A 12,255-nucleotide genomic window follows, 5' to 3' on the forward strand; every position below is an offset into this window, starting at 1 on the left:
GGATAAATTGTGTTTCTTTTCCTATTAAGTACTTTGGTACTCCGATTTTTAAAGGTAGGAAAAGGAGCAAAATTTTTTAGGATATTATCACGATTTTTCAAACAAAAATTTCTAATTGGAATTACAATTTTCTGTATTTTTGTGGGCGTTTGACGTTGATCAAGAGTGTGTTAAACTCTATTCATGTCTATATTTTTCATACTTTGAATCCTACTGTTTCTACTGGTTTGAGAATGGAAAGATTTGTCACAAGTTCTTTTGGGGATCCAAAAATAATAGTAATTGCATTTATTGGTCTTCTTGGAACAAAGTTTGTGGCACGTTGAACGAGGGTGGTCTTGGTTGCAGAAGTTTTTTGGACACTATACAAGCTTTCTCTTATAAATTATGGTTTGCATTTAGATCCAATTTGAGTCTTTGGGCTCAATTTATGAATACTAAGTATTGCAAAGGTTCTCATGTGACTTCTTGTACTTACAAAAGATCTGACTCTATGGTGTGGAAAAGACTTTGTAAAATTAAGGGGGAAGCGGAGCAGTTAATTCAACGGGGCTTGAGTAACGGGAATATCTCTTTGTGGCAAGACAATTGGTTAGGTTGTGGTTCCATAGATAGTCTTTTAAATACTGTTACGTTGATTAATACTAAAGTTTTTGAATTATGGTAAAATGATAATTGGAATGTTCCTAACTTTATGAATTGCATTCCTGGTGTTATTGTGGATATGGTTGTTGAGTTGCTTTTACATACTCAGAGCATGGATCAGATTTTATTTAAAAACTCTCCTTCAGGTTTATTCAGCATGAAGAAGGCTTTGGATTATTTTCGACTTAAGCATAATTAGTCTACTATTTTTTCTGCTATTTGGCACAACAACATCCCTTTATCTTATTCTATTCTTGTTTGGCGTTGTGTTAAAGGTTATATTCCTATTGACACTATTCTTATGAAAAGAGGTTTCAATATTATGTCCAAATGTCAGTGTTGCTCTAGTGTTAAAGATCTGCTGCATACTTTTGTTAATGGTAGTGTTGCTAAGAAAGTTTGGGATTTCTTTTTTGACATTGCCCAGCTGGATAATTCTGAGCAGTATGACGATATTTCTACTATTTTTCGTAGGTGGATTAACTAGTCTAATGGTCATATTTATAATCTTTTGCCTTCTCTGATTGTTTGGTATATTTGGAAAGCTAGGAGTGAAGCTAAGCACACTAATATTAAGATGAATGCTCTTAATATTATTGCTAATGTTAAGTTTAAAGTTATGCAGTTATATGACACTAATATGATATTTGCCAAAAACTTTAAAACTGCTACTGTTTTGGCCTTGAATTTGGGTATTCCTTTGGATTCTATGTCCAAGCATAATGATGATAGAATTGTGAGATGGTTGAAACCAAACCCAATTTTTTTTAAGCTTAATTCTGAAGGCTCTGTGGGGGTTAATGTGGCGGGTATGGGGAGCATTATCCATGATTATCATGGTGATGTCATTATTGCTTATTCTTCTCCTTTAATTCAATGCAAAGTTATTTATACTGAGATCAGAGGTTTATCTTTTGGCCTTGAGTTGTGTCTTCAAAAGGGTATTCATAATGTGTCTATTGAAGTGGATGCTTTAAATTTAGTTCAGATTATTCAAAAGAAGGTTTTGGTTAACCCGGACCTTTTTTATATGATTCGTAAAATTAATTTGATGCTTCATAATCTCAATTACACTATCAACCATATTTTTTGTGAAGGCAATGCGTGTGCTGATTGGTTAGTTAAGTTGGGTAGCCAGAGTGTTTCTAGTAGTGAATTTGGTGCTTCTAATTTGCCTTCTTTCTTAAGAGGTTTGGTAAAGTTCGATAAACTGGGAATTCTGTATATTAGAACTGGCTAATTTTGCATTTTTGGGGGTTTTTTCTGTCTTTGCTGGGTGGTGCTTTCGAGCCTGGGTTTGCTTAGAATCTGATGGTTGTGGTTTTCTTGTTTTCCCGCTGATCTATGTTTTTTGGTTTTGTCTTACAAGACTATTTTTTGGCCTTGTAGCAGCAAAAAATTCTGCTCATCGTGGGAGTTTATTTCCAGGAATTTTATTAACTGTTATGTTTCACTGTGATACTAATTGGTTTGTTTCCAATAGGTTTTCGTTGGGTAGGCTGTGGATGTTTTGCCAGCAGCTGGTTTCTGGGAGTTTCTGTATGAGGAATGGTTTTTCTGCTACTTGCTTTTTTCTTATTTTTTTTGTTGCTATTCTGTTTGTTTTGCAGGTTTTCTTTCACCTTGAGGGAGTTTTTGGAAAGAAAGTCGGGGCTGATTGGAGATCTTTAGAGCTTTCTGTTTTTGGTGCACTTTTTTTGTGCCGCCTTAGAGTGTATCTAGGAGATTTTGTATTTCGTATAGATGGGGATAATCGGCCCTTAGGTTTTTTTTTTATCTTCTGTTTTGATTGTAGCTTTTCGAGCAGTAGCGGGCTGATAGTCTCCTTAAGGACTTGTAACTTTTATTTATATCAACGCGTAGGCCCCTCTGTGGGTTTAAACTAAAAAAAAAAAAAAAAACCTCAAGGCACTTATTCTTAATATTAATTTTAAAACATTTTATTTTCATTTTATTTAAATATTTTATCAATAAGTTCTTCAATCATGACCTCATTTTATTTTTTTCAATATCATGACACTTTTCTTATGTGCATTGTATGATAGTTACGCTATGCTTTTCATTTTATTAATTAAAAGGGATTTGATTTGTAAGGATTTTTAAAAAGAAAGTTTTTACGTGCCCTCCGCATGCAATTAATGGTGTAGTTTTAGCTTATAATCATGGCACATATAGTTACCCTCTTGCCAGCATCACCAAACGTTGTCTAGTAAGGCATAAAAAATGATTAGTTGGGAGCTTACTAAAGGCTATTATGTGTGCCATCACTTCCTGCAAGAATAAAAACTAACACCAATAATAATCATATATATAAGAACAAGCGTGATTACTCAAGTTGGAGTAAATCAATTTGATCTAGTTGACTTGATCATGATCAGTATTTTTTTCATAAGCATAAACTAAATAGTACGTTTCATGCATGTGATGTCTGTATTGATCGATTCTTCAACATACCACATCATATGAGCTTTTTTTTTTTCTTGTCTTTCACCTAAACGGATGAAGCTAGGAAGGCACACATTGAGTTGACTTGGACATCTTCTAAACCTGTAATCCATCTAATTCTTCATTGTAAACAAATAATATAATTTTAGTTTTTCACATATATTATATTATTTGCAACGAAACATGGTTGCAAGATAAGATTTATTAAAAGAACATCAAAGTTGGATTCTTTTTTGCATATTTATGTGTTCCCTTCTAAAAAAAGACACTTGTAAATAAAGTGAAGGTAATCGAATTGATTTTGATAAAGTTTAGAGGTTCAGTTGTAGAATGCATGAGAAAAGACAAATATTTGTAGTATTGTTAATACGTATGATAATGACCTTTAAGATTTTATATAGAATAAAAAAATTGATAATGCAAGATTGATTAGGTCGGCATTGTCACTAGTGTTTTTTAAAGATCTAGATGATATTAACCTTGGATTAATATGCCCTAAATTTCCTCTGAATAATTTCATGATTTTTATTATTTTAGAGTTGATTTCCTTCTCAGACTTTGTCATGGTTGAGACTACAGCCAAAGTATTATAATTCTTTGAAGACGAATAAAAAAACATAAATTTTGACTTAAAAATCTTCAAAAACGAGCTATTCTACAATTTCAATTGTGCAATGCCAATAGATTATAAGATATCGCAATACAAATTAAACTCAACACGTAAAATTATGAACAATATAATTTTGATTCCAGATTGGCTCAAAATTGTTCTAAGCACAATAGTGTATTAATATATATCATATATTTAATTTAATATTGGCATGGCCCAATAATCTTGATTCCTGGTAGATCGTATGCCTGAAACAAATTATAACTATAACAGTTTTTTCTAACATATATATACTGGCTGTCATTTCAATGGCCAAATTTTTTATTTTTTTTTCACAATATTCTATGCCTACTTGTTTCCCATTTCTCCTGGACCCTAAACAAGTTATTTATGGCTTGATGTCACCCCCTCAACATTGGCAGCAACAAAGAGCTTATGAAATAGAATTTTTTTCATCCTAGAATATTCGTGGCGGTGGAGAAATATAAATTTAGCATTCTAGTTTCGTATGAAGATCCAGCACACAAACAGATGACAGATAAAGGTTTAGCATTCATAAGGAACACCATAATTTTTATAAGGAAACCCCTAAGAAAGGGGTAAAATCATGGGACCTTGCCTAGTTTAAATGAATCCACTAGTATTTACAGTTGATTATAAATGAGACCCTTCATTGGGGGAAAGCCTTTAGCTTGTTGTAGCAAATATACATCATATAGAGTGCATTACATGGTGCATGGGAGATGGAAGAAAAAGTGATGACGTGTTCATTTGGTTGACATCATCATGGTTAGCGAGCCATGTTGGTTGGAAGGACCATAGTCGAGTGACAATGGTTGGAAGAAATGTAGTTGGGCAATGGAGGTTAAAAAGACCTTAGTAGGGTGTTGGTGGTCGGATGGACCATAGTCGATGGGTGACGAAGGTTGGAAAGACTATAATTGGTGACAAGGGTTGGAAGGACTGTAGTCGGTGGGTGACAGAGGTCAGAAAGGCTGTAGTCAAGTGGCGAAGGTCATGAGGACTGTAGTTGACGGGTGACAAGGGTTAGAAAGATCATAATCCAAGGGCAACAAAAGTTGAAAAGACCATAATAAAAGGGCATCAGTGGTCTGAAAGATCACTATCGGGCGACGATAGACAGAAGGATTATAGGATGGAGATGGTTATTGGAGATACCGTAGTCGACAGGCAACGGTGGTTGGATGGACCGTACTCTGGTGATGGAGGTCAAAAAGTCTGTAGTCTAGAGATGATTGGTCGGGTGGAGGTCAACGAGGAGCTTTGTGGCAAGATAGATCTTAGATTTCTCTGCGTTCTCCCTCTTCTCCTCCCTTTCTCCCTTTGCTTCCTCCTTACATTGTCCCCCCTTCATGTGAAGCATGTTGGGCTATTTATAGTTTCTGCAGAATGACATGGTCAATAAATAAAGAGAAGATAAAGGAAAAATTGGGAGTATTTTTAATGGATGGTCCATATCAACTCCTATGGACCATTTAATAAGTATTTGTGTGTCTTAATGATGTTAGAATTCTATAGTCTTAGGTGTATTGGATTCGTTTCATCGAGCCACTCAATTCAACTATAAGTATGTTGCCATTGGTGATCAATTAGTCATCAAATTTATACACTACAGGAAATTCATCAATTATTGGTGATCTGGACTAGAGGTTCTCCAGCCGCCGGTATTAACGACAGTTTAACCAGTGGTGTGACCGTTTATGTTTATCGGCGGTCTAACCGGTAGTTATCATAAATATACCCACCAGATAAAGCGATGGTCCAGAAACTGTCGGTTAAATGGGCGGCATTAAATATTACCGGTGTGTTACGGGCGGCTCGCACCGTCGGTGTTAAGTGATTTTTTTTCGACGGTCGGATCCATCGGTTAGCCACCGAAAAAGGCTATAGAATAATCCATCCCAAGCCTTCCATTTAATTTCATTGCGTGCTCTCTCTCTCCTGTACGACACTCGCCCCCATCTCCTCCACCCTCTCGCGATCGAGACGCCTCCTCCGGCCGCCAAAAAGTTCTTCCAAATGGAGATCTCTCCTCCACTCCGTCCGTCAAAGGCTCTCCCCGCTCTCGTCACTTTGCCTCCGAGGTTTGCATTTTTTTATGCATTTTGTTTTGATTTTGTTTAGATTACATCAAGGATCAGTCTTATGCCAATATCTTTTTTGCTTATGTCATGGATGTTCTCACTAGACCTTTGCGAGAATATGTACCTTGTTGTATGCTTTTTGTTGATGATATTCTTCTTATTAATTTTGGTTAGATTACATCAAGGATTAGTCTTAAGCCAATATATTTCTGCTTTAGTCATGGATATTCTCACTAGACATTTGTGAGAGGATGTACCTTGTTGTTTGCTTTTTGTTGATGATACTACTTATTGATAAGACTAGAGAGGGAGTTGATGGTAAACTTAAATTATGGAGGTCAACCATAGAGTCTAAAGATGATTCGTGGATCAAATACCATAATCCATGAAGCTAGAGATCGATTTTCAATGAAGAGGTAGAATGAGATTTGAGGTAAGAGTTAATAGACCGTATGCCTAAGCAGGCATCCTACAAAAAATGAGAAGTGCCATTGTAAAATTCCCATTGGATAGAGGACTCGATAACCCATGTAATGCTACAAAGTTTTTTCTATTCAAGGGATTGCCCTTGCTTAAAAACTTAGTAGGATGCACACTCTTATAATTTTTTTGTTGCATGTAATTGGCCAACAAGAACTTGTTCTTCCTAAACTTCCACAAAAGTATAAAAGACAGACCTTTATTCAAATCATGAATAGACTTACAACCAATATTTCTCTCTAAATATGGACACATACAAGCAGTCCACTTAGACCAATAGATCTTGATAAAATTAACATTGGAACCCCAAATAAATTTGTTAAGAACTTTCTCCAATCTGTCACAAACACTAGCATGAGGGTTTATAGTTTGAAGTAAGAAAATAGGCATATAGCATAAAATACTTTTAATAAGAAGATGTTTAGCCCCCATAGAGAGAAATATAATCTCCCAACAACAAAATTTGGAAGATAAAGAATAAAAAATCTTATCAAATAAAAAAGAATTCTTATGACTTTTAAATAAAGTCATACTAAGATAATACATAGGCAAAACCTGATTGCAATACCTAGAATAGGTATCTATATTGTGAAAATGTTGGAGTACCTCCAATGGATGATGAGATTAGAGAGTGTCTCCTTAGATGGTTTGGTCACATAAATTGACAGCCTTCATATTACCCGATTAGGAAAGTAGACGTATTAGATTTGACTTATGTTAAGAGAGGTAGAGGTAGACCTAAGCATCCTCATCTCTACAATAGTTAACTTATTATTATGCTTCTCTTTTAATGTCCAACATTCGGAACCATAATATTTTGAACTTATTTTTTCTTGGGTGGATAAGTGGCTTGATCCTTAGAGATAGGATACGAAGTGAGCATATACGTGATAAGGTTGAAGTAGCTCCAGTGGAAGATAATATTAGAGAGAGTCGCTTTACATGATTGTTTCACATTAAATGGAGGCCTTCTGATGACTCGGTAAGGAGAGTTGAGGTATTAAATTTGACTTATGTTAAGAGATATAGAGGTAGACCTAAGCATCCTCATCTCTGCAACACTTAACTTAGTATTACACTTCTTAACATAAGAATTATTAACTCCTTTCTTTTTAAGAACTCTCCATAGCACTTCTCTTGGAACTTTATCATATGCTTTCTCTAAATTAATAAATATCATATGAGATGGTTGTGAGACCTACAATGCATTCCAATTCAAGTAAAGTACACTTGTTTGTAAGTATATCACGTACACTTATTAAGGGTGCATATCTTCTAATAATTATTTTCATAACTATGTAGGGGGACATTTGATTCAATGTCCAAATGACTATCCAAGAAGAGAGATATTGGATGTATAATAGATTGTTATCCTGTCGAAAATGATTGATAGATGAATTTATATACGAGTTGAGACTTTCATTCAAGTTGCATCTTAACTGCCTTCCTTTAAGTTTGATAAAATATTTAGATGTACATATTCAAAGCATAAAAATCAAGCATTCCTCAAGCCCGATGATGTGCAGCTTGATTTATATCATAAGGGATTTCTTCCATACTATTAGATTTGGACATCACATGACGAGTACGAGCCACACATAGATACTCATGTTGGTTCATCCTCAGCTTATGAAACATTTGATGAAGATAAAATGAGTAGACTGTATAAAGAACTTATTTTTGATGTGGTTGGTCCTAATTTAAGTGCTAGTGTGGAAGAGCCACCAAATGCTTAAACCCAAAAATTCTTTAAGTTACTAAATGCAGCTCAAAAACTAACTTGAATTATACTTTTTGAATTATGAGTAATGAAATCCTTAATCATTATTTTGTATTCCATTATTCTTTATTTTTGTAATTCATTAATTTATATTCTTTATTCTTTATTTTTTATATATTACAATGCTTTACTAATTACTTCTTTTAATGCAGATGGCTTCAGGTGAAGATCCTCCTCGTAGATCATTTGCCTCAAAATTTTCTTAAAAAAAGGATTAGTGTTAATCCTAACAGACCTAGACAGACTGATGAAAGTGAGGGACAAACATCAGTTCCAACAGTTATACCTCACCACCACAACCCAAGAGTCAGCAGCAATACCCTGGTGAGTAGGGTTAGGGTCAGTCAGATCCACTTGTTTTTGTACCACCACCCTTTTCTGGGTACTTCCCTCCAACGACGAGTCCTCACTTTTCTTCTCTAGATCAGGCACATGCAACTCCATTTTATCCATATTACCCCCCACCATCATCACAAGCTGCAGGTCCATCCACTGATCCTTACCCTCCTTACCCCCGCCCATATTATTACCCATATCCGGTGCAGCCAGAACATGGTGGACCATTTAGACTAGTAGAGGTTAGTGCTGGGGATCATACAGCTATAATATATAAGCATCAATATATTGAGCCTGAGGGAGATAAGTAAGTTCAGTTTATATTATTAAGTTTCTTGTATTTTGATAAAGTATATATTATTGATAAAAAAATTAACCTATAGCTTTAATCCTTCAAGGCCACTTACTCATAAGATTTGGGATATTATAAAGAACAAATATGATGCTCCTTACTTATCATGGAAGAAGATCCTAAAGAAAATTAGGGATATGTAGTTTGGAGAATTTTAGGTAAAGTTATTTAGCTTGAATTCAATTATTTAATTTAATTTGTATTAATATATTTTTTTATGCCTATTTTTTTTTTTTACAAAATGAATTTGGGTGGTTGCCTGAGCATAACACGAGGATCAGAATAAACTTTTAGAAGAGAGGAGTGACCCGTCTGAGGGACATATTTACGGACATTAGAAAGTCTGGGCAGTGTCTAATATGGATTGGAGAGGGCGTATGGGCAGATCTGAGCAGAGCTTGGGTGACCCTTGAGTTTATAAAAATAAGAGAACAAAATAAGCAGAATAGAGCATCTAACTATGGGGGTTTAGGAAGTTCTCTTCATTCTGGTGGATCTGTTCCTCATACGAAATATAGACGATGACTAGTAAAAGCTTTAAATTAGTTTATTAAATATATTTATATTATTATAACTATAGCTTATAATTTTAGAAAGAGTTTCTAGGTCGTGAGCCAACACCGCTGGAGTTGCATACGAGAACTCATCAACATCAAGCTAGCCATTAGTGGGTTGATGAGAAGGCTAAAAAGGCTCATATGAGTATAATTTTTTAGAGTTTGGGAATAGAAATTTATTATAATAAAACTAATTCTAATATCAATATATTTTATGAATTTATTCTCGCATGATGATTTTGTACGAGCTCGAAAAAGTTGTCAGTCAATTGGTGAGCGATCATGTTCAGGATTGATCCAGATTTCTGAGTATCATACATTGTCAGATGTTGTTAGAGGAAGACAGAGGGGGAGGGTATATGGCTTGGGTTCGCAAAGCTATGTTTATGAGGGCAGTTCATCCACCTCATTATTTTATAATCAAAGTGGAGCTAAAGAAACTGTAAGCCAGAGGGTTACAGTGCTGACAAGAGAGATAGAAAATATAGAAAGGTTCAAAATGAGATGCAGGTAGAGCTGCAATCCTACAGAGATCAAAATAAGAAAGAGCAAGAACAAGAGTAGCCACATACATCACAAGAAAGCAAGGATACAGAGGAGGATTAGTAACTTTTTTTGTTTGATGAACTTATGATGAAGTTATTGTAAACTTATACGGTTATGAACTTATTTGGTTTCTTTTTAGTTATTAACTTATTTGGTTGAACTTATGAATTTAGTTATGAAATGGTTTGGTTTCACTTATTGTTTTGTTTTAATGAATATATTTGTGATAATTAATGTGATTAACTATAGTGGTGTGTTTCCCAAAATTTTGAATATTGCTGTATTTTTTGTGTAGGTTTAGAGTTTAGGGTGAAAATACCTCAAATAGAGGGGAGGCTGTCAATTTTTTTTAAAATGCTACAGGTTTCCGGCGGCCAACCAGAGGTTTGGTCACTAGAAACTTTGATACATACAGCTAATTAATGCCGCCAAAAACCTTTTAAAACTGTAGGTCAACACCGGCGATTTGCCGACGGTGTCCGGTAGTACACTGACGACACGCCGGCGGTCACACCGCCGATAATGCCGTTGGTGTTAACCGCCAATAAATCGCTGGTAATAAAACTGGCAGTCACTAGTGCTTAAACCACTAGAGCTAACCTATGGTTGACCGACTGGTACGCTGCTGGTATCAAAATTGATGGTCACCGACGCTTAAACTGTTGGAAGATAATCGGCGGTATTAACCGCCGGTGAAACACCGTCGGAAAAGGTTTCCAGCGCTATTTTTTTCAGCGATTTTTGAACCGTCGAGAAGCTGCCAAATTTTTACCAAAGCATTAGAAAACAAGTAGTAACCGTCAGAATTAATTGTCAGTAATGAGTGAATTTCCTGTAGTGATAGTTTGAACCTTCTAAATATGGTTCGGGTCTTCGATTTGGTTCAATTTGGGCTCGGATTGAATCAAATTTAGTATCATTGTGTTCATCTTTTCAAGATGTTCAGTTTGATTATAAGTTTTCTGATATCAAAGTTTGAAGTCTCCTGAATTTAATATTAAAATTTTACAACTCAAGTTTTCCTTGAGATTCGTGCTTGATCAGGATAAAGTTTAATGTCTCCTGAATTTAATATTAAAATATATCAGTTGCCTATCTATTCTAGGATGTTCAAGCCTACAAAGCTCAAAAATATATGTCGGAGCTCTTCAAATCATTTCAATATAAAATAATAATTTTTTTTTGTAAATATAAGGCATGACCACTCCTTAGATGTCAATGTGGACCACCCCTCGAGGCCTTGAATCAAGTAAAATACCTTATACTATAATTTTAAATTGTTCTTAGATTGGCTCATTGATCGATATGAAAATTATTAAGAAAATTACACAAAAAAATGTTAAATTTTCTCAAATACAAATACAGAACTTTCATTTTGCTCCATAAATACCAAAATTTTGTCTGAAATATTGAAATACAGTCCTGGGTGTTGCAAATAAGTAATCAAGATTGAGATTGTGATTTTTGATGATAACAAAATATTATTATTATGATTTTATATTTTTTATCCTAACACATTGGATATTTCTAGTTGTTTCTATGAGTACTAACATTTCAAGAAAATCAAATACTACTCTAGATTGTTGAAGACTTCAAGACAAGGTAGAATAGGATTTAATGTAAAAGAGTTTGTATATTTTTATATTTATTTGTTGAGTCTGACCAAGTGTAATTATAATTGGGTAACATGGCACACTCATAGGAGGAGTGCACAAAATTCTTAAAATTGATCATATTTTATGACATTCAATCATAAAGATGACTGATAGAGTACAAAATTTAGGTTGTACTAGATCGTACCATATGAACATGGTTATTTTTGAATTGTTCGTATTGTACAATATCCAATGGTACAAACAATTGATAGAGAATAAAATTTAGGTCATACCAGAGCTTACCATATGATCACAGCTATTTTTTAACTATTCAAATTGTATGATATCCAGTCATACCGATGAATGATAGAGTATAAAATTGAAGTCGTACTAGAACATACCATACTAACATAATTATTTTTAAATTGTTCATACAATATGATATTAATTTGTACAGATTAATGAAAGTGTATCAAATTATATTTGTACCAAAAAATATTATACGAACTTATTTATTTTTAAACTGTTTATATTATATGATGTCAAGTTGTACATACAACCAATAATGTATGAAATTAGATTCATACCAGATAATGTCTTACAAACTTGTTCAATTTTTAACAATTCATATTGTACGATCCAATTTCATAATGATAAGCCATAGTGTATGAAACTATGTTCATCCATGTTCGTATGCAAATGAAGGAACGTATTTTGAACTGTTCATACCAGAAAATTTATGATTGTAAATTATGAATTGGAGATGGTTCTCTTAAAAAAAAAAAATAGTTTTTAGATGATTTT

Source organism: Dendrobium catenatum, unplaced genomic scaffold (genome assembly GCF_001605985.2).
Source record: "Dendrobium catenatum unplaced genomic scaffold, ASM160598v2 fragScaff_scaffold_1685, whole genome shotgun sequence".
NCBI lineage: Eukaryota > Viridiplantae > Streptophyta > Magnoliopsida > Asparagales > Orchidaceae > Dendrobium > Dendrobium catenatum.